This window comes from Tympanuchus pallidicinctus, unplaced genomic scaffold, assembly GCF_026119805.1.
Source record: "Tympanuchus pallidicinctus isolate F22 unplaced genomic scaffold, pur_lepc_1.0 scaffold22, whole genome shotgun sequence".
Taxonomy (NCBI): domain Eukaryota; kingdom Metazoa; phylum Chordata; class Aves; order Galliformes; family Phasianidae; genus Tympanuchus; species Tympanuchus pallidicinctus.
In genome coordinates this window covers 29,282,558-29,305,874 of record NW_026294739.1, presented here as the reverse complement: position 1 = coordinate 29,305,874, position 23,317 = coordinate 29,282,558, and the positions used below count along the sequence as shown (strand labels likewise).

Here is a 23,317-nt window from a genome sequence, read left to right as displayed (position 1 = left end):
TAAGGACTGTTGGGCCTACAGGAAAATCACAAGTAACTTCAAAGTCAAGAGAACACTTAGCCTGAGATTTATGTGTTGTATCAGCAATAACGGAAAGCCCAGGAGAGACGAAGGGTTCAAGACACAAACCTATTACGTGTGTGTGTAGAGTGTGGAATGTGGGAAGCTTAGGGCTACCATATTTCTGTCCACATTTTCCCAGACAAAATGAAATGCAGTGAAACTAATGTGTCTGGGATGCATCCTTGATTTATATACATGCACTGAGTCCAGAGTGAATTGAATCTGCTCACACAGATCACCTATTCAGTGCACACATATTAGATCCCATGCATCTCAAATGTTTGAGATCCATTGTTCATATAGCCCAGAGCAGATGCAACCATGTGCCATAGATACATCTGCAAATGACCTCGATCACCTCATCAGAATCCTAAGCAGACATCCCAATACTTCAGAAAGCATCTAGGTAGAAGAAGAAGAAAAGGTTAGATGCAGTTCTTGGTATCCAGCATAAGTACAAATTTCATTTACTATGCTGACTGGTATCATTAGAAAAATATCTGAGGATATCACTCAGATCAGGTCAGAAAAGAGGACCCACATCAATAGATATTTGAAATGGAGAGTTCCACTTAATTGCCCAGAGTGCTTTGAGAAAGAGAAAAGAAAAAAAAGGCATTACTGTCCAGTCTTGTCTAAAGAGGAACAGAAAAAAATGCTGATGTTCAGGAGGCAGAGATACATCTTGAAATGTCAAAAATCCAATAAGCCATATTCTCTCCAATCTAGTAGATGTGTTTGATCATATGCATTAAAAATCCTGACCTTAAATACAGGTTTGGAGGATTTTTGTCACTTTTAGAAAGTGTATTGAAGCCTGAAGCCCCTAGATAAAGAAAGACAAGGCTTTATATTCAGCATAAATGAACTGTTTGGAACTCCAAAATGTACGCTAGATGGTTTTCAAGACTCCTTCAAACTCAAGCCATTCTACACTCATGCATGCCTTGCCTTGAATTGTAAAACTGGAAAGTCAAATATTGAAGTAATTCTACCCTGCACAATATACCACCATTACTTTGTATACTGGAGTACAAATGCATTTGGAATGCATAGTGCAACATGCTGTGGCTGACAGCAACTCAAAAGCTAAGTTGTCTGTAAACTAGTTCCTTTGAACCCTGTCTAATGTCATTGTACCATGACTCATGTTCTGCAGTTACTTAGTGACTGGCAGTTAAGAAACATTTTAAGACAAAAGTCTGATTTTACTTGGCAATATACTATGATGATTATCAAGCCAGGATAACTCATGCAACTCCTACTCCTTTGGATTAAAAAAATAAATAAAATAGGGCTACTTTTTCTACTTTTTCCTAAAATCTATTTCATTTCAGCACACAATGACAGAGAGACACTCAATGTTTAATTCCAAGCTTCTTTGTCTAAGTAACCTAACTCATAGGGTGCCCACAAATATTTTCCAAAACAGTATGAAAATAATACTCAGCAAGTTTTCTAAATTCCAAGGGCAGGACTCACGAAATCACAAACCCTGTAGTACTTATCTGGTGACTTTTGCACTCGGTCCCTCTGCATGCCCTAGCCTGAAAAGCTGACAGTGTGAAATGGACATGCTACACACCTCTGAAGGATACGCTAGACCTAGTGCGTGCATAAAGGAATTCTGTTCTACACCACCATAACATTTTATACCCCGTCTGCTGCAGGTCAAGACAAATTCCCTCTGCCAGTAAACCTGAAATTCCATCCAGCAGATGTCAGAAGTGAGCCTTGCACACTCATCTTCATGTCCCATGCTGTTCTGTAGGTCTTTCCATGGCATGTACTGAACTCAATTTACAGATAAAATGTAGATGACATAAAGACATTGAAATATAATTCAAGTTTTATGTTAAAAAAAAAAAAAACAACAATGAATATTTCCATTCAAAGGGTGATTATGTGGGAGACTTTTTGCCTTTTTAAGAATTTCTAACTTCTGTCTTTTGACACTCAAACTGATATGACTATTAAAGCTATCACCTATAGGTGATAACTATAGGTTATAACTTCCATTTTTTAACGTCCTGTTTCCTTAGATGTGCTGTTATCATTGATAGCTGAGCTTTGCAGAATTTTTGTGCTGCCACGTAATTCTGAAACATGGAAATTTTGTAAGGCCTATGACACTGAGGCAATTTAATCTCATCATCACTAAGTCACAACAGGCTGTTTTCTACCATCTCTATATCCATTGCTCTACTGAAACTGAAGCAAAAGTCTGTAAATAGCAAAAACCAAATACGCTGCCTTTCTCATTTAGAGAATCTTCCTGACTATCCACATAACTGACAATTCTAACAAAATTCTCAAAATCTCTGAATGTATGGGAACAGTTGAGTCCCAGCCTGACCCACTGATTGAGCACCTGGGGAAAGGACCCGGGCAGCCCTGGGAGCACAGGTGAAGGCAATTCAGCTGTGTGAGCAGAAGGGCTGCAGCCTGGCTGCACCTCTCTTAGTCCTCATTTAAGGGCTGACTGCCACTGGGAAGGATCTTTCTGGAGATCCCTCCTTGGTGAAGCTTTCCTCTGTGAACCTGGAATCTTCTGATACAGGTGAGCAATCTTCTTCCCTTTCCTCATAGCACCTTTCTGTTGTGCTGGTCCTTTTGTCATCACATCTTTGTTGTAATGCCTTTCCCACTGTATTGATTTGTCTAATTGCTAAACTTGTACCACTTCTCAGCAAAAGTAGTTGCAGTAAATCTGGGTATTGGTTTGCTGAAAATTATTAATGAGGCTTCACAGGCTCCTTGCTGTGTACGACAGTTGGATTCTCCTGAAAGTCTCTGCTGGAGCATAGCTCCACTCAAGTTGTGTTTCCCTGCCACTTCTAGCTAGGCGGGATTTTAGCTAGCTCAGAGTATGACAAATCAGCAGTGCTGCAACAATAAACATCATAGCAAATTTTTGCTAGGAAATATAAAGCAACTCATGAAACATCTGAAGTCAGTATAGACGTCCTATATTGCGTATACCCATAAACAAACTGTAGGACTCAGTCCAACAGTTGGAACTTCCTGAGGGAAAGAGAATTGCTCCCTTTCTGTCAAAAGGAGAGGGGAGTGCTATCATAGGTTTGTACAGCCTGCATATGGAGAATCACTGCAGTGACTCTTGGGAAATGAATACAAAGATACATTAGTACACTTGGGAACAACTTCCAGGAAGTAAGTAGAAAGGAAGGTAATTAACTCTTTGTGAGTTACTATCTAAGTAGTACTTAGTATCTAAGTGCAAGTACTATCTAAGAGTCACTATCTGAGTACCTAGCACTTACATTATGGCATCCAAATACACTTCTGTGTTTTCACAGGAAGATTTTGTTGGGAGGGGGGCGGGAGGGAGGGGGAACTGTTATTGAGGATTTTGTTTTGGAAGGCAGTGCAAGACTGGAGACTACTCCATTGTGTTGCCTACCACAGCTTATCTATCCCTCCTGGAGAAGGGGAGTCCTCCAGAGATGTCCCAAGAGAGGCTTCGACTTGTAAGATGTTTCAAAGGAGCCTCTTTTCCCCAGCAATGGCAAGGTGCTTTTCTTCCACAGAAAATATATTGTGCATAGGTTTAGGTCTAGCAGCCTCCTCAAGGTCAGCTACATGATTAATGTCTATTGAAACCTTTAACTGGTGCTAAGTCCACATGCACAAACCTGGGAGCCGTAATTGAGTATCTATGTTGGTGGTAGTTATTGTACAAAAAGAGGAGAATTTGTTCAGTTACCTTAGCTTCAAAGAATTCTGGTTGTTCATTTTGTTTTTAAAAAAATATCACTCCAAATTCTAATCTGTAATTAGCTGTTGTAAGTCTGCAGGTTAAACTTATAATTTAAATTCAAGAGACTTTAAAACTGTCTGGACAAATTAGATATGTACTTAGAGTACTTGGCAGTTCTCCAAGACAAACAGTATCTGTTATTATCAACAGTGCTAATGTTACCAGAATAGTTAGGAAGCCTTACAAATCAGCATGACAAATTAAAAAGAGGAAAAACAAAAGTCTCCGAAGGCAAGGAGTTTTTAACACTCATTTAAATTTAATCTTCATGGCTAGATTTGTTTCCACAAACATAAGTTTGTTGTAATTAGCTACTGAGACTGGAACTTAATGAGTTTAATAAATATTTCAGACTGTTAGGAGATGGAAGTGGCATTGTGATGACTGGAGATTTTCTGCAGTTCAGTGAAATATAAATGAAGATTAGAAATTAATAATTAAAAGAATTGCAGTGACTGAATCACACATTTCCTAAGGGCACTATCCAGCTCTCTGTGGAGTGGAAAAGTCATTTGGAACAAGGCATGGACCATAAGCTTCTAAACAATTGTCCAGCACAAGAACAGAAGATCAGGCTGCTGGAGGTACACATTAAGGAAACATAACAATTACGCACAGTGCCAGCAGAATATTTTCCCTAAGCAAGAGATGGAAGAGTGCAGTGGAGGTCCTGTCATTTGTTTTAAAGCCACATTCACTGCCACCACCAGTGGTTATAACATAGTGGCATGGTACCCTGTGAAGAAACAAGTATCAGGAGCTGCAAATTGAACTGCAGGGTGTGTAAGTCTTCAGACAACACCCCTCTTCACATAGATTTTTTTTTTTTTGAGCAGCAAAGTATTTTTCCTTTTCATTTGTTCCTTTGTCTTAGAATACGTCTTTGAGATCCTATAGGAAGACTTAATTTTCAGTTTGGAGTTTGTAACTTTTAGATCTAAGTATGTTTCACTTACATGTAATGTTCTAATATACATGTAATAGAACTAGCCCACTGCTCACAATCTAGATTCCTATATCACCAGAATTTAGAGACAGTCAAGGTTTATTCTTATCTCTAGCATTTCTCATCAGATATGAAAGCTGTCTGCAAGATCAGAATAGAAATGTGTAAGTGATGAAATTGGTATGTATTGATGTTTGCATGGCGAATTATGCAGTAGAAGTCAGTTGTGCATAGGTTTTTTGCTTCTTTTTCATGTAAAGGAAAGGTCAAAGGCTACAATAACAAGATAGGAACTCTTCCTTTTTAAATGAAAGCTAATACACTTGTATTACCACATGACTTCAAGAGCCTGGAGCATTACCTCCTCTTCACTACTATCACCAAAGTTAATAATAAACACTAGAAGTTTAGACATAGGAAGTTCCAAATGCTAAAGTTTTACTCTTTTAGTAATGACTGACTATTCTTACAGCAAGGACGATCTTTGCTTTTTAGATGATGAAATTGCTCTTCAGAGAAAACAAGTTAAATGCTGCTTGTTAGGGAGATTATATCTCACAATCCACCTTCATGTGCCTATGTCTACAGATACTTCAAGACCAGCCAAGGACAAAACACTTCCATCATACTGGAGCAAGCACTAACCCAGACCTTGCAGCTTGAAGTGGAGTCAAAGTTATTGCCCAAACTCTCAAGAATCTCATGTTTTGTGTTGTGTAAGGAATAATATATGGATTACCTAGTCCACATTGTATAATTCACTACTTCAAAGGGAACAACCACCTGTTTATCAGGTAATTCTAATGTCATGGAAGACTGAAGGCTGTAAGATCAGTTTTAACTATAGGCATAGGAAAATAAATATCTAAATACCAACATGGAAACACCTGTTACATCCCATGAAATATATTTAAGGCTCAGAAAATAGAAGAACATCCAAACAATGGAGAACTGTCTTCAACAGACTTCAAGTCTGTTCTCGACTGTTATTTCAGTATTTGACCATGTTATCATTCCATTATTAGGTATAATCTAGCAGGCAGATGGCATTTTGCAAAGCAGTTTGGGGCCACTATCCCTTACCTTGATTCCCAACAAATACTGATACAAATACAACAAATACAATTATTTTAAAGTGGTATGAAAATACCTTGTCAAGGACACTTGTGAGGCTTTTCCTTTTCTTCTTTTCTGGATCTTGAAACTACGGTGTTAATTTAGCCTGACTCTCAGGTTAGACAAAAAGGTAAACAACCTGAACTTTGATTCGTAGCGAGGGGCTTTTTGCTCCATTCATTGCATCTTTCTCCATTTTATTCAGTGGTCCTGAAAATGGAGCAGTGTCAAACTTGTTTTCCTGGTTTGACTCATGCCTCATTCCTTACGCAGAAGGAAAAGGGGATTTTCACATGAGTTCAGTATGTCCTAAATTATCCTTATTTTATGTAGTTCAGACAGGCTCTTCCCCTGGTTTAAATACTTTGCAAAGTACATATGTCTCAAGAAATATCATTGGTGTTAACCATGAACATACCAACCACAAAAATCAGCTTATCTCAAGCTGTTCATAGAGACTGGAAATATAATGAATGATGAAATTAGGAATCAGCTGTCATCGCTTTGTAATACTTTCACCCCATCTCTTCTCATAATTTCACGTAGTTATGTTACAGAACTCTTTAATGACTGTACAAGTTGTATATTGAGGTGGAAAGATTCAAAATTGCTAGGAAACTTTTTTTTTCTCACAGATTTGTCAAGTTTACCTCTCTATTAGCAGACAGTAAAGCAGTTGAAAGCTTCTGAATAGTATATTTCAGTAATTACTTCCGAAGAATATGAACATGGTTGAAATAGTATAGATTAGTAAAAAACCAGAAATTCAAATAATGAAAGCTAACCAGAAACATGTTGAACGCTTTGCAAATAAATCTTCAAAAATCAAAGCTCATAGAAGTATATTCTCATGCACTCAAGTGGAAAAACATGATCTCAAACCAAATGTTTATTTTTCAAACAAAGGAAGAAGTAAGCAGTCCATTTTATTTCAGTGTCTTCATTGTGGTCTAATTAATCAAATCAAAATGAAAAAAAAAAAATGGTAACAATTTGCCAAACACATAAGTGATGTCTGATTCTGATGATTACACAAACAACTCCCCCAGACAGTCTGAATTATTTCTAAAGAACAGAATTTTAGGGTCTTAAGAGCTTTCTGAACTTTTTCTCATAAATTACTTTCAGAAGATAAAAAAATAAATTTACCATCCAACACTTGTATTACGTGGAGAATTTAAAAGAGAATTTCAGTTCTTCATTTGAATTCCTGTGCTTACAAAAAAAAAAAAAACAGCACCCAGATCTCCTTTATAGAAAGGCTCCAACTATGAATAGCTTCACCAAAATAGGTATGACTACAAAATGAGCACAGATGCAGGTGTTTGATACCTCATTTATAGCATGCATTCCTGATGAACTCAAGCAAGTCATTTCTATTCATCTCTCAAGTAGAAAGCAAATACCAATACTTTCATGAAGTGCCTTCATTAAAAGAATTCAGAGTTTAACAGATGCTTGTTTCTTGCCATGTTTCCAGCAGCTTGCCAGGGGCAGCCTTTGTGCCTGATGGCAATGTGCTTAACATTATTTTACACTTACGGTGACAGATCTATCCAGTGACATTCTCTATTTTTATATTAATGCCATGTTAGAATTACACTCCTACATCGCACACATGTGACTCAGAGACATTCCTGAACAGGTTTCTTACAGCTGAAAACTAAATCTATCAGTCACCAAATATAAAATATCCCTGAAGCAAAAATGCATCTCAATAAATAATGAAGTGAACGTAACTCACTGTTATTTTGCTAAATGACAGCTTATTCACTCCAACCAGAGAGAGAGGGAAACTGTTAAATGTAAGCGTACTGGAAACACTGCATCACAAAAACAACGAGGATGTGCAGGTGAAGCAATTTCTTGAACACTACAGCCACATGTTCCCCCTCAGAGCACCATGTGAACCACCACACTGGGAATTTAAACACAGCCTCCTTGTGTTCATATGCAGTATGTAAAGACATCTTAATCTACGTGTTCATGCGCCCTATGTGTGGTCTCACTTCTGCTGTTAAAACTCTATTCCTGAATTTCTTACTATAAAATAGTTGTTCTAAGCTGGTATGGAAATAAAGCTCCTCAGTCGAGGGAACTGTTGTCAGTATTATGTTCCCCTTACCCAGGGTACATGAATTTAAAGGTAATTGTTTCCTTAATAAATTAGTGGAGGCCACTGAAATCAGGAGGAATCTTTTCACTTGTGCTTTTGTTAGATCAGGCTTGTATATATTGCCTTGCTGTAACACAGTATCCTGATAATATTGAGAAAATCAAGTCTCCTTTGCTTCTGTGTAGTAAAAGAAGCCTTTCAAATTCTGCATAAAGAACCCACTCATGTCTGTAGTCAGAGGAGCACTCAGAATCACCTTGCTTCTGAGACAGCAGGCTGGCTTTGGTTTGGGATCAGTGCATCACTGCATCACCTCATCCCTTAGAAAGACTGAGCTCTCAACATCATCACAACATTTTCACACTGTCCTTGCAGTTCAGCTGTGGAAGTTCAAAGAGGAGTAAATTTTCACCTGATTATGGCCTTAATATCTCTTGTTATTATTGCTTTTGAACTAACAATGTATGCTTTAGTCAATAGGGTAGTTTTCTTTCTGCCAGGCATTGGAGTTTGTAAAGTCTCTATAGCTGAACCAAAAGAAAAGAGCAGTACATTTCATGAAACAATTTATTTAAAGAACATCTGCTTGAGTTTTCAGAATGTTGCTGTAGGATACAGTTACATTAAACTGTAAGACAAAAATGTCTGGTTTTACTGCGTTCAGTATCTCAGTTATTAAGTCAATTTTATAGGACCACTTATGTAGGCTGAAAGTTTTCCTAATAAATCATTATAGGATATTTAGGCCTCTCTCTCAGTTTGTGGTCTTTGTTTGTTTTCCAGTAACCACAAAACATCTGAATTAAATTATCTGGCAAATTTGATTACTTGTATTCCAGAAGTTGTACATCTTCAAGATATGTGGATGTCATTGCTACATCAGCAATCTTGTTTTCTGACTGCATTTAAATCACTAGGTTTCTCTTTCATTGTATTGCTATCACAGAGGTGTTAAATCATATACAAGCAATACAGCACAGCTTCAACCTCTTCTAAATCTGAACATATAAATTAAAAAGGAATACTAATATTTAGATCACGTTGCATCCTGTTTGTGCCTTTTTAGTCATGACCCCACTGCTCCTCCTGCTGATGAAGCAAAAAAAGTCTCACCCTGTATAATGGTACAGACTGTGTGCCATTATCAGGAACAGTTCTGAGAAAAGGTTTGTGACAATACCTATGTGACTGTTTTGTCCATTTCCACAAGTTCTCTAATGAAACTAAAACAATTACATTTCCAAGTGTCTGAATGATCCATTTGAATATGCCTTGCCTTACAATGACTTGATTGTACTGAAAATTTTGAAACAACATTTTGAGGGGTACTCCACTTCTTACTTTTCAGAACTTAGATTCTTCAAAATAACTAACAGCCCACCTTTTCACCTTGATTTAAAATGATCTTCTCTTCATAATCTCAGTACTTTTACCACATATTTATGTTCCAGACAGCTATGTTTGTTTGCTTACTTGTTGCATCCACAGTGTAGATGAACTAGCACAGCAGGGGTGGTGAATGCCTCTTCATGGGACTGCAGACAGTAAGAACTAGTCCACCTTAATTTACTAGAATTATGATATCTTTACTTAGATATTACTTTTTTGAGAATTGCAAGTTAAAAATAAATCCCCTCTTAATTTTCTTTATTTTGCTTTTTCTGCTTGAAAGTGAGCTATAATTGTATGGAAAAACTCTTAAATCTAAAATAAAAATCATTTAAAAACAGCTTAAGCCACTGGAGAGCAAGCATAACCCATGAAATCCATTTGCTATAGCCTGGGAGGTGTATTTCCATGTTAGCACAGGGAATACAAAAGCTAATTAAATTAGTTATTAAATTAAGCATAGTTTTGACACAATACAGTGCACTGGAATTTCATACAATAAGCTCCCGGAATTACTTGGGGTCAATAAATAATTACCTCGGCAGTCCCCCATGGCACACATTGTCCCATCAGGCAAGAGAAGAATGCCCCACACATTCCACAGTTCAAATTGGGCTTTTAAATGTTTAGATTTTTTGGGTGGGCAGCACAGAAAGAAAAGGAAAATGAACAGTCTTTCAACAAACAGTTTGATATAGCATAATAGGAGCAAAGAGCCTTTCGACTCTACTTTGCTCTCCTGGACCATACTGCCAGACAAACGGGCTTTCAGGCATTCTGTCACACTCCAAGCTACATTCCACATTCCCTTGCTTTGGGCACCATCTGTAGTTCGCATATTCCTTTAGGACACCAAACATCCCTGGGAAAACAATGACTAATAACAAGTCACACACAATGCATAGCCCATTTTCACACAGCAGAAGCCTCAGTCAAAAAACCTAGACGACAAAGGCTTTAAACAAAAAATACTATCTATCTCTAAGCAGAACAGTATTTATCTGGTCCCCTAGAGAATTTTTCTCTTGTTTCTGGCTTTGGGGTTTTTCTTTGACAGAGGGTGCTCTGCTTCCCTGTTGTTTGAGGTAAAGAAATCTACAACAATGTCTTTCTGCATTAAAATGTCCTTGCAAATGTCTAGAGATAAATTCACGGGATTTTTAAAAGCCTCAGTGGATGCAGAGCTGGAAAGCTAATGTTGTTTTACTGCCACAACAAGAATGTTACACAACATCAGAAAACCTAATGAATCTTCGTTCAGAGCACACAGTTGGTTCATTGCAACACAGCTTGCCTGCAAGCACAAAGCCCAACAGTTTTGTCCTCACCAATCTGCCTGTGCCAGGCCGAGGTGCAGGGGGAGGCTTTCTTCTCATATGCTCAGTGTTTGCAGAAGCTTTGGCTACTTTCCCACATATATTTGACAGCTGTTTTATCTTACGGATCACTCGGTGCTTTCAGGATAAGGGAATGTTTCTACAGAGGAAGTTGGTGAAAGAAAGCAGCAGAACACCCTTCCTAAACGTATCCCCATTTTCATGCCGTTCCAGAGGTAAACTGCTAAGCATTAAATGCATTATTCACCATGTTTGCATCTCAGGGGGTTTCCCAAGCCTTTAGCAATGCTCTACTCTGCGACAGGAAAATTCCTGCATTTTACATGCATTCTTTTTGTTATTATTTAATGTTCCCAGTGTAGGATTTGTAGAATCTGTGCCTATGGCAAGTCTGCTGCAGGTCTGAGCTTCCGTGGGACACAGCGAGATGTTATGGAGGCCTAATAAGTCTTTCTTTTCAAATAGGAACAGCATGGAACTGCTTAAAGGTGAAGTTTTCAGAATAGCAGCAGAACATAGCATGATGCCTCAATTACTCTGCGCTACCAGGGAAGCAGCAGCAAGGAGCGTGGATCTTCTTTAGCAATTCATGAGGACGTGCAGGTACTTGTTCTGAACCCTTCACTTATTAAGCATAGTTCAATTCAAGGCTTGTGATAGCTCCGTTTCTTAAGTTGTCTTGCTTGAAAGCATGATCAGGATCTTAGTTCCTTCATTTGGTCCTCAGAGGTGCCTTGCACCAGCTCTTTCCGTTCAAAGATATCTCATAGAACAGTACAAGATGACCTGATCTCAGCAAGGGAGCTCATGCCTGACATAGGAGAGATGTACAGATGGGTGTATTTTTAACATCCAGGATATATATGCTTTCGCTTTTCTCTTCTTATGGATGCACATTTTAAATCATGCTTTAAAAAACTTACCTCTTGCAGAAGGGAGACATAAACGGGAGTTAGGAGGATTAGAAGAAAAGGAGCAATAAAAATCTGTATTAAGTCTTACTTCTGTTGCTAACTGAATATGCATAAGAAAGCAGTCTTATGCAGTTTTATCTATCTTCTCTCTGAAGCTGAGCTTCGCTTGTACTTTGTACTGAGGAGGAAAGACAAAGATCTGTTTTACTTTGTCATGTATTTGGTCTGGCTACAGCAATAACAGCCCCACAGAAGAAACTCAGCCCGCTGCCTTGCAGACATGGCTCTCTGTTTACATGTCCTACAGAACATTAGGGGGTTGCTTTGTTCGATTGTTACAGAGTTCACCACAGCCTAGTTCTGAAGCCCACCAACATCGGAATTTTTGTTTTTCAATTTGCACCAGGTTTTCCTGCAGCTCTTTGACTTGTATGGACTTGTATTTCGTTGTTTTCATTGGTCAGGAAAAGCACTAAAGGATTTCATAGGGAAACTTAAGAAGGTCTTAAGAATCTTCGGTTTCAAAGATATTAGTAGGACAGTTCTATTGAATTTTTGGGTGGCTCCAGGCTCGGAGCCCTCCTGTAGTAGGCACCCTATGGTATATTACTGGCTGTTTCCAATGAACTAGTAGGAGGTGATTTATTAAAGAAAACAGTACTGTAGAAAAAGATGCTGTCTTATGATGACTAAAGGATCTTTAACCTATTCAGTATCAGTACAAATCTGGGGCTGAGCAATGTATTAACTAATTGCAGTATGTTAGGTTTGATATGGGCCAAGAGAGATCACTGTAACACATCTCTGAAATACACTTTTTCTTTGAGCTCCTCTCATGTTTTTGTATCTCCCCATCAAGTATTTTGTTATATTTAAATTAAAAGACTGTTTGTCAGAGATCTGCCTTTATTAAAGATTTGCACAGGGGCCAGTGGAACAAGCTGCTACCTTTGAGGAGTTCTACAGTGCAAACTAGTGATGGCAACTCTCCCAAAACCTGGACGCAAAAGGACTTTAAGTTTATGAAGGAAAGATTTTGCAGCCAGGCTTGAAGTTTCCTCTCCACTTGCCTGTGCAGTCTTACTTTGGCATGCATGTCTTATGGTATGAACTCTTATTACAATCTCATAGGCCTTGTACAGGAACAGGCAATGCTTGCTACTTGACCAAGTCCCTTCCTTCGCTGCATAACCTCCTACATTCCCTGCTGCACATCATCCATACTCATGCAGTGCCAAATACACTGTCTTGCTTTGATTGCCTGGTTTGAGAAGCATTGGGTTTAAATTTTAAAAGCAATTACATTATACAGCACGTTTCCAGTCAGAACAGATGGCAATGCAACAGACATCTTGTCACATCTGCAAATCAGAAATATTAGCTTAGATATCTCGAGTTGGATACCCAGAAAATGAGGAACACAACATTACCATCTCCCAAACCCTGGTTTAAATCACTTACTTGTATTAATTACATGGAGTGTCTGCCAGACCTTGAGAATCCAGTTCACTAGACAAGCACTGAACTGTCTTACTACTTGAATCCTCTGCCTCTGTTACTGCAGCCATGACACATCTCCTCAGAGATCTCTTTGAGCTGTCAATTATGAAGTAGCTTCTTCTCAGGTATGAAAGCTTATTTTAGTCTGTGTAAACTGAGCAACTGAAGATAGGTGTTCATTAGATTCCTATCTGGGAGGAGAATTTGGCACACATTTACTGCCTTGCCTCAGTTTTCAAAGGAAGTACCTGTGTGATCCTGCCACATTCCTAGTCCAAACAGATTGGAAAAATGTGGCCTTAGAGCATGTTCTGTCCCACACCTGTGGCAGGTCCAGGTATAGCCTCAGTAATAAAATCAACTGCAGTACTCCAACATTAAGTTCTCATAAATTTCTACTGCACAAAATGCATAGAGTCCTCTTCAGTCCACCAGAGATTGATCTTTTATAATTCTGCACAGCTCTAGGACTTGGCTTGGACTTTCAATCTCTTTGATCTGAATGTGAGCCTGGAATTTACCAATTGCTCTACTCTCCCTATCTGTTTCAGGCTTTATGTAATGACCACATGGTGATGTTACTTAGAGATCCACAGAACAGTCCTCTCCTACCAGCCTTATCAGTCTCCAGATGTAATCAGCAGTCCCTTTTCCACAGTGAGTATACTGTGCAATTACTATGCAAAAAAGAAGCATGATATCTACCCTGTCTGCTTTCAAGACCCATCCTTATAAACCTTTTCATTTGCTCAGCTACTTTTTTGCCCTTGAGCTCTATATTATCCAAAGCTGTCAAGCCACCTCTGAGGACAAGGAGAAAAGAACCCCAGTAACAAGCTAAATTGCCTATGCCTGCAAAAATAATACATATGGCAAAAGAGTGCTTATGTTTTAAAGCTTATGATATAGAGATGAAGATTCACTCTCCCCTGAAGGAGATGGAGATGAGAGTATCTTCCTCTGAAGTTTCTGTATTAATTAAAGAGAAAATTGTGCTCCTCTGGAACAAATCCTTTGTGTTACTTCCTAATCATCAATTTACAGGAGCGGTTTCTAAAGCAAGGCCACCCACGGATGGCTCTGAGATCATTAACAAGATATAAATCTTTTAATAAATAATCTCATAGGCATGGCATTTTAGGAAGACTGGTACCAATTTCTACACTGTGTTAAAGCCTGCTGTGAAGTTAGGCTGGATGCCAACGCTGGAAAAGAACAGCCTGAAGCTTGGCATGGCAAACTTCCAACGAGCAGCTTTAGCCTGTGCATGGCCATACTGTGCTCTTCTGGGGCACTGCTCTGCGGATGTTATCACAGGAAGAGGCCCATATACTGTAGTGGAGTATTAGTGATGTGTAAATCCAAGTGTTTTCATGCTGTCAACTGAAGCCTACTTAATACAGATTGTGTGCGCAGCATGTAAAATAACAGGGTGAGCATTTCCTTTCCCCACGTGCTACAGCCAAGTCCTTACAGAAGAACTGGGAAAGAAAAATAACTCCCCTGTCAATTTCATTTAAATTTTTCAATAAAAATATGGCATGTAGTGTCTTCAAGGGCACATGTGTCTGTAGCAACAGAAAAGGACCGAGAACTTGCAGAATGAACATAATCATGCCTGTGCTTTTCCTGCTTACACAGCTTTAAGCGTGATGGGTGATCTCAGAGGTAGCTGAATGCAGTGCCTTTCTGACTGGAATCATAATGCCAACAGGGAGATAACAAATGAGATGGAATATCCAAAATGTTTTTTGGATGGGGTGTGAGCAGTTGCCAGCAGAAATAAATATGTATGATCTGCCTTTCTGCTGCTTTGTGTATGGAAATGCAGTGTTGGAGCAAGGTGATGGGTGTGCATACATCAATTCTCCTTGAGTGTGCCAGAGTAGGTAGAAAAGAAGCCACGAGGAAGAATTATAGTGGTTTCCCTTTTATTTTTGTGATTTCACTTGTAGTCTTGTTCTTTCAGACATTTATAGTTGTGTTGTCTGTTGTGTTTACTGTTTATACTACGCCCATAGTCAATGCATTTTGTATGGGAAGTGTATCTTTCTGGTGTCTTTTAGCAGCCTTTTCCCTGTTTTTAACTGCTTGATCTGGCTATCAGGTTTGAATAGTTAACATATACTTAGTCTATTCTATGGACACTAGCATAAGGCCTAGAACAGCTTATTGGGGTGTGTTACAATCAAAAAAGACCTGAAACAACTTAGAAAGGATGCTTTGTGTATTCCCTGCTCCAGCTGACTTAACTGTTGGTTAGGACAGAAGCACAGCATGTGGTCAGCCTCTTTATATGCCTCACATTGTCTTCCTTGAGACTATGCTAACACTATATTGCTGAGTACAAGTGTTCATTTGTTTATGCTCTCCCCCTCACCTCCACCCTGGGAATATATATAATGGAAGAGAAGTACTTTGACCTATTTTTACGCTTCCCAGTATTCTGGCACCAGCCAACCTTCCGTATGTAGCTGTTATGGTTACAAAAACACTGTTAGACCAGCACCTCGGCAAGCAAAAGAGGTAACAAAGCGCTGATACTGTAAGACATGCAGTCCTCATGCAGATGACTCTGACAAGTCCAGCTGTAAAAGATAATCAGATTCCTTTTCTTAAGGAATATACGTGCAGCTCTCTTTAGTTTTCTGACTTTGGAACTTCAACATTTTGCCTGCTATGGTAGCTAAAAATTCAATCTATTACACTTTTTATGTTCATAACGCTTTTTCTTTTAATGCTGATTGGAGATTTGTTCACAATGTTGCAAACTTTTTTTTCAGGCAAACACAAATTCAGTGATGTAGTTCAAATACTGTAAGATTTAGTAATGGATGTGAAGCTTTAAAGCTATAGGAATTCAATTTTCAAGGGAATGAGACATAGAAATCATGTGACCTGAAGTCCATGGGACACTACAAAAATTTTATCAATGGGATCCTGAAGTTGAGTTCTGAAAAGGCCTATGTGTAGTAGCAAAAAACAAACAAACAAACAAAAAAAACCCAGCTTGAACTAAGAGTGTGCTCTCATTTTCTCAGCAGCTAGGAGGTATATTCATTATTTTTATTATTTTGAATGATTTACATTCTTAAACCTATTCCATTTATTAGGATGAAAAAGGATGGACCTGAATTAATTCTTATTGATAAGTTGGTGAAATGGCTCTGAAATAAATGGGCACTAAAAGTGGGTTTCATTATATTAATCTCATCAGTCATATGTCTCCTGTCCTACAACACTATGTAACTGTTCAGCCCTTGGAAAATCAGTCATATCTTATGATGAGTAATTTAACTATTTTCACTACATGCCCTCAAGATAACTTCTCCAACAGGATGTGCAACTGGTTTTGTTTAACAGTAAAGTATTCATAAGGAAGTATTCAATAGTGACGCATTACAGGAGTTGTCAAAGCAGAATGAAAGGAAGGAATAAATGCAACTCTTCTTATACATATGTGATCTAGTTCAGCACATTCAACAGCTATAAAGAATATCTCTAGATTCATTTCACAGACAGCACTCATAGTTCTGGGTCCATTTTTCACCACTTCAGCACCTGGACGGACAAAAGTATACAAACTTTGTCTTAAAACTGGTGTTTATTTACATAATTTACTTCTGTCCTTTGTAAATATCCTACTAGTTTGAGAGAGGAAAAAAATAAAAATTATCCTGTATACTAAATAATTTTTCTAATTTTCTTTTCCTTGCAGGAAGCCTTAACAGAAGAGTTTGTAGAAAGCATGACAGAAACCCACTTGAGAACATTTTCTTCTGCAGATGTTGTCATCCCAAGGGTAAGAAAATGTCAGGAATTGTTTGGCCGTCCCATGCAATTATGTGACAAGCTTCTAAATGCATCTATCTCAGTTATCCACAGTTGCTGAAGCATAAGATAAGAAAGATTAGGTTAGGTGAGAACAGATAAAATATGAGGGTCTGCTTGTATATTAGTCATTGGTTCTGCTAAACTTGTGATAACAAAAAAAGTCTTGCTGCATTGCTTAAGATGTGCTGCAATCACTGCACCTGTATATGGCAACATACTGCTTTTCACTGTAGGATTTCAGCAAAACAAACTTTTCAAATATGAGTGATGCTAGAAGTCAATTAAAATAAAGGTTTGTGGAGGAAATAAACTTGAAGGTCTAATACCTGCTTGTGCTGTGTTATGCAGCTTTCTGGCTGGCAGTTGATTTGGGCCAACTCGCATCATAGTTAAGATTCAGGAGATTTGAACATTTATTGTAAACTGAACTTGTCAAAAATGCAAATTATAGTTATTTAAATTCAGACTGGGACCTGTGATGTCAGTCTATGCAAAAAAAAAAAAAAAAAAAAAAAAAAAAAGTCAATGACATGTAGATAAATAAGGGTGGATTTGCACATGGTGGTTTTTAGCCAAGCAACCATAAGTTATTTTAATCGGCAAACGTGAACATGATTACTCCTGAAAGCCAATGTAACTATTTTCAATAAGCCATCATCAGCTATTTCTTCTTTCCATTCAAATCTGATATTCTCGAGTCTGGGCCAATACAGTCAAGACCCATCAGACCCTCCTGCTTGGAAATCTGAAAGTGAATGAAAAACCTGCAGCTTCTTTGCTCCCTTCCTTCTCCAGTGGTCAGGTTTTCTGGCTCATTTCCTCTTCGAATCAAGAAAGCAGGACTGCTTTCCTAACATGCTATGGTCAGTTGTCAGAGGACAGAGCAATCATGAATCCAGATGAATGCCAGAACAGAAAAAGACCTGGTTCTGTGCAGAACGGCAGGAGATGAATAATGCTTGTAGATGAATTGTGGCACTTGTCGGCAAATGTTTCAATACTCAGCAGGTGGTTTTCCCACTGGCCATCCCAAACCACAGTGCTAGCAGAGGAGAGTATCCTCCTAATCATTAGGTCAGCCTCTCAGTTTTTCATTAGATATAAATTATAAGCTCCTTGTAATTGAATTAAAGATTACTTTTATAGGATTGTAGATGATCTGTGAGATATATGTGTATATATACGTATATAAACTCTTATATGCCAAATGCTTTAATACCTATGAGAATCCCTTCTTTGATGAAAGATTTGAGCTATATGATCTCTACTGAAAAATTTGAATCAGCAGCTCCCAGAAAACGTAATTGACAGGGCTTCTTATAAGGAATTTTAACTGAGTAAGAGATAATGGTATGTGGTTAAGTAATTAAAGCAGGTTATCAGAAGAAAATTCAGAGTGAGATCTATTAGACAATGAAAATATTGTTCTCAGGAAGTGACAAAAGCCACATCGTTTGAAATATTTAAAGCCAGTTTGTTTAAAGCTTTAGAGAGGATAATTGTATTGAAACAATCTCCATTCACAAAGAATGAAGTCAGCTTTCATTCAGGGGTATGAAATAAATTACATGTCTGGCCATTGTTGTCTCTAACCGAGGTGATTCCACGCTTTTGCTTATCTTCAAGGGATGCTGCATCATTCTTTATCTTTGTTTTCACATAGGAAAAACACTTTAAAAAAGGAACAGCCTCCCAAAGCCACTGCAGTAGTCAATGCATTGCATACGTAACAGTATAGTAAGACCAAAATGAGTAAAATAAACGAATCCAGTACATCAAGTTTCTGATAGAAGCTGACCAACGTAAAGCCAAAATTATTAGTGATTTGTAACTGAATTTTTACCTCCTTTTCAGTTTTTACTGGAGTATAAACGGATGGTTTGTACAAACGTGTTGGTTTGTAAAGTCCCACTCTGCAATATCTGACTGATTGTCTATGGCAAGCACGTGGCTCAGCACAGCTTGCAGTGCAGCCTCTGAGAAATGCAACTACCAAGCATCAGTGTGCTATAATCCCATCTGGGCTGAAACAAGGGCATGGGGAGTAGTGCAGTGCTAACTCAAGTTATGGCAAACACGTCTATACATTTTGTTATACTGACTAAACATAGTCCTGTGAATGACAAAAAATATGCAGCCACGTCTTCCATTTTAATAAAGGAATCTGAGAACAGGTTTTATAAGGGCTGCCCCAAAAGTAATGACTCCTATTTTACAGTGTAATACAACATCAAGAGGCAGATGTTAGTTGAACCTTCCTGCCAATATTCTGTTACTGTTCAACAGATGACAGCAGAGAGGCAGTCTGACAAAATGACATCTGACTTGAAAGTATGTATGAAGCAAAGGGGTGGAATTGAATTCCTCCACGTGGAAAAAAATGACACCCACTGACATTCATTGATGCGTGCTGAACGTTTATGGAGACCAAACAGTGGATGTGAGCAGCAGTAGTGACAGTGGGTTACCTCTGCTGATGCTGATTTTTACAAGTGCAGCATGCATGCTCTTGTTGGAGATGCTGCTGGCAAAAATGTGAAGCTAATGGTGGTGAATGTGTTTAAAAAATAGTGTTTTGTAGCTGAGAATTTGTTCTACCAGTGTTACTGTGTTCACTCTATCTGTTGCAGTTTCTATGGAAATAAATAGAGACATTACTTTTAGAGTGACCTATGTGTATGTGGCCTAAGACAACTCCTTTCTTCAGGCAAGCTGAGAGGTTGGACAGCCATGGTCTACGGTGTGTTCTCCTTAAGTAAATTTCATAGGCTCATCTGAAAGCACTTTTTGCTTTTCCATAATGTTAAGTCTGAATTCTGCTGAATGGATGATCACAAATTAGGACCTCCGTGTTGTTATATCACTCGCTCACATCATAAATTAGCCACAGATGGAAAACATTGAGGAGTAATTTATAAGCTTTCAACTCTAGGCCTCATTGAGATGTGCTGTAACTGTTTTGCAATTATCTGTTGGAGGAAATATGTAAGAACATTCGTAACTGGGCCACTAACATGTTCCTGTCTGAGAACAATGAAAATGATAATTACTGTACAGGAGTTGTATGCCATGATAGAGACTTCATATTGAGGGCTGATATCCAAATGGAGGTTTTTGATGCAGGCATCTGCTAATATAATATTTACTACTTAACTTTGATATGGAAATAAATCAGCAAGTCTGGTTAATCCCTAGACAATTGTTAGGGCAAAAATCAAAACAAAACATCCCTCCCACCCCTCAATGCCAACTGAAATGAACAATTATACAATATATTATTACAACAAGATTTCCACTTTAAAGTCATTTACCAATGGCCTTAAGTGCCATAGCAAAAGGATCAAAGTCTGCTACAGCATGATCAAAGATCAAGACGCACATCCATTCAAATAAATGCATATTCTTTATCAATTACCTAATACATATCCCTAGTTCCAGACACACATAGATTCATATTTAAATAAATCTTGGTGGCAATTCATTGATCATAAGTGTATCCACAGTGCAGTGGCTTAAGCATATGCAAAAATATCTACAGGAATGGAAAATTAATTTTCAGCATAAATCTAATCATATGTTATGCAAAAGTATTAAGGAGAGTAGTTTGACTTTCCTGAAATTTGTTTTTAAAAGGATTCTATGTCATTTTGCACAATTCTTGGTGTCTGCATGCACAAACACGTATATTACCTTTTTAAGGAGATGTGTACACAAATGCAAAAATAAATACATGTGTATCTACATACTTATTACTTAACTACTCAGCAATTAAATGCATGGCTGTGGCTTAGTGCATTTTTCTAATACATGCAAAGCACACAATATATATTACTATATTGTAATATTAGTAGGAATTAGGAAGAAATAGCAGAAGATTTTTATCATGAAAGAGTTGACACTAATAAAGAGAAATAAATAGCTGAAAATTTGAATTCTTCCCTAGCAACTATGGGGTGTAATTTAGTCCCACTCCCTTCACCATCTTAATGACTGTTTAAGTTCAGAAATTCATGTACAAATATTGCCACCAGGCATTGGTCAGTATTTTAGTTTTGCATGCTAATCTAATCTCTCCCGCCCATACACAGAGTCAAACTTCAAGCTTTACTACTTCTTCATGTCTCTATGGTACCACAAGCACCACACAGGCCACCTCCTGACAAAATGAGATAGCTAAATTACATGGTACCTATGCAAAAAGAAAATGGTGCAGCAATTCCAGCTGTTTCACAAGCTAGAGATAGACCAGGGACTTCTACCTGCCCTGTAACATTTTCTTCTGAAAAACACTGGGATTAGCTATTCAGATTGTAGGCACTGTGCCAGCAGCCAGCATGCAGGAGGATAAAGGGCTGTGGAGAACAAGACACGTTTAACTCCCTGCCAGGCACAGAGCAGCACAGAATGCTACCCTACCATCTCAGTTTGAGAACTGGCCTGAAAGCTTGGACTATTTCTCTGTGCTACAGTATCAAAATAAGTTCTCTCCAATCCTTTTCTGCACTGTCAGTGTGGTTGTGGCACACCTATGCCTGGATACAATCAAATGACTCAGCTGGCATTAGTTATCTACATGATCTTTCTAACATCAGTTTGTTTTGGAAAGCAAGCATTATCAGTTTGAGTGGAATTCAGCCTACACAACTCCACTGGCTCCAGAAAAATTCCAAATATAATTTCTTTCATAGCCAATACAATTATTTCATGATCAAGGATGTACAAAATTTGCTTCCTAATCTAAATTGGTAATGGTACTAAAATAATGTATAAATCTATATAAAATAAGATAGGCTAGATCCCTGTGTGTTCTGTTGCAAATATTATTGTACTCCTGTATCTCATTTAAGATGCAAATCTGCCATGTACTAAAAGGCTATAGGATTTGTCCACATTAAGACAATATGTTTGACTAGAAATCTGATTCAAACCCTTTCATTGTGCTCTAGGTCCTAAACCATCATAGACTTTTTTTCTTGCAGTATCTTCTGGCACTGCAATTATTTGACATCTTTTAGAGAACATTTTGCATACAATATGAGTATTTATTATATATAATTGCATAGCATTTCCTCCAATAATTGCCTAATTTTTTAAAAAGCTAATTTGTTTCCACAGCATTTGGGGAAGAACAGAAGAGCCTAACATTTCTGGTCTATAAATTAGAACAAGCTGCTTGAAGTCTGATCATTTAATAAGCCATGTTAAGCCATTTTTAGATTTTGGCACACAGTATTGGGCTGAACTATAAATTTTCCTTTTCTTTTGAGCTGCATTTTTTGTCAGTATAAGGCCACACATGTCTGTAAAAGTCATAAATTCAAGTATGGCTCTGTGTGTTAATTTGGAGGAGTCAAGAAAGATAAAATAATATGTAAACAGGGACAGGACACTTGCCCTTTAGCTCTAGAAAACACTAGAAATGCATCAAAATGTATATGATTCCCATTGCTCTCTGCACATCAGTGTGAGAAATCCAGAACTCCGAAATTCTCTGTGCTAACAGGCACTTGCTGTTTCTTATTTGCATAAAATTTATGTTTGATTTACAATTTCAAAACACAAAGGGTACTGGTGTTGTTCAGTTTTTTCATTCCAGATTTAAAGGAGTTAGATATAAAATGCAGTATGAAACAGCATTAAAGCAGGACTTCCTGTGGAATTTATTTCCAGTGCTCCTTAAAAGTTGCGGCTGAGTTCATTGAATTCACTAAGGAGTGTGGTATTACCTAATGTGAGAAAGTGGATGGGGGGGGGGGGGGGGCAGAATCTAAATAATCTTAGTATCTGCATCAGAAAAAGCAGTGGTAGGTATATAATACACAGTTAGCTTGTATACAATGAAGTGCAATCTCTGGAAGGTACGCCACATCCACAGGATTCTCTCCCAGCATCCCTTCAAGAAAGCTGTCCTTTTATATATACAGCATAGCCTCAGTGTTACTGTTGTATCCAGCCAGGTGGGTTCTCACATTCTATGAGTAACCTGATGGATGCCTACAGCAGTTTCCCTTCACGGGGTGAAAATAATTACCTGGCTGATATATGGGCTTCTGTTGTGGTTACCAATACTTCATTTTTCCATTAAATCATAATTGCTATTTCCCAAAGCACTTTGAACCAAATGCCTATCATCAGCCAGATAATTATATTTGTTTCTGGAGATTGCTAGGCTTCCATGTCACTCACTATAACTGCCAGCCCTGGTGGAAGATCAGGGTCATGAGAAATCTATGTAGGGAGGAATAGCTGAATTTGCTGTTTAACAATAGTTCTTAACAGTTGGCTTTGGCTATGTCCTGAAATGCGCAGCCAAGTGCAGCT

General features: G+C 38.1%; 1 long non-coding RNA gene across 1 annotated transcript; it reads left to right on the top strand.

Moving 5' to 3' along the window:
* The first annotated feature begins 2,356 nt into the window (after positions 1–2,356).
* LOC128082406 (uncharacterized) lies at positions 2,357–21,128 on the top strand. The gene is made up of 5 exons (XR_008207662.1): positions 2,357–2,623; positions 11,214–11,351; positions 13,714–13,819; positions 16,881–16,964; positions 19,215–21,128. It is a non-coding gene; the product is annotated as an uncharacterized LOC128082406 (long non-coding RNA).
* The last annotated feature ends 2,189 nt before the right edge of the window (positions 21,129–23,317 follow it).